We start from the raw sequence: 436 nt of genomic DNA, 5'->3' as shown, positions 1-436 counted from the left end.
AGGCGTCAGCGCAGGTGTCAGCGTAGGTGAGGCGTCAGCGCAGGTGTCTGCGCAGGCGTTAACGCAGGTGTTGCTGCTTTTCTCCTTTTCCGAGCAAACCTGCCCTTTTAAAACACCTTGCCTGCCTGTGTCTGCGCAGACTGGTCTCCCGCTGAAAGGGGAACCCTGCGGCCCGAACCCCACTCACCAGAGGCCCTCGTGCCCCTCCCCTGCCCATCTGAAGCAGTGGCCCCCCTCTATTTCTAGGTCGGGTCGGCTGGCCGGCTGAATGGAAGACTTTCGCGAGAGAAAAACTATTTAAAATCACCTAGAGCACCTGCGGCGGCGCTCAGACAGCGGCCCGCGCCCCCAGGGCGAGGGGTCCGGGGCCAACGCGGGGGCAGCGGACACGGGCTGGGACGGCCTGACCTCAGGGCCGTCCGGAGGCCGCGGGGTG

This window comes from Condylura cristata, unplaced genomic scaffold (assembly GCF_000260355.1).
Source record: "Condylura cristata isolate star-nosed mole 26May11 unplaced genomic scaffold, ConCri1.0 scaffold00025, whole genome shotgun sequence".
Lineage (NCBI taxonomy): Eukaryota > Metazoa > Chordata > Mammalia > Eulipotyphla > Talpidae > Condylura > Condylura cristata.
The sequence above is the reverse complement of the archived record's forward strand: the minus strand, read 5'-3'. Positions refer to the sequence as shown.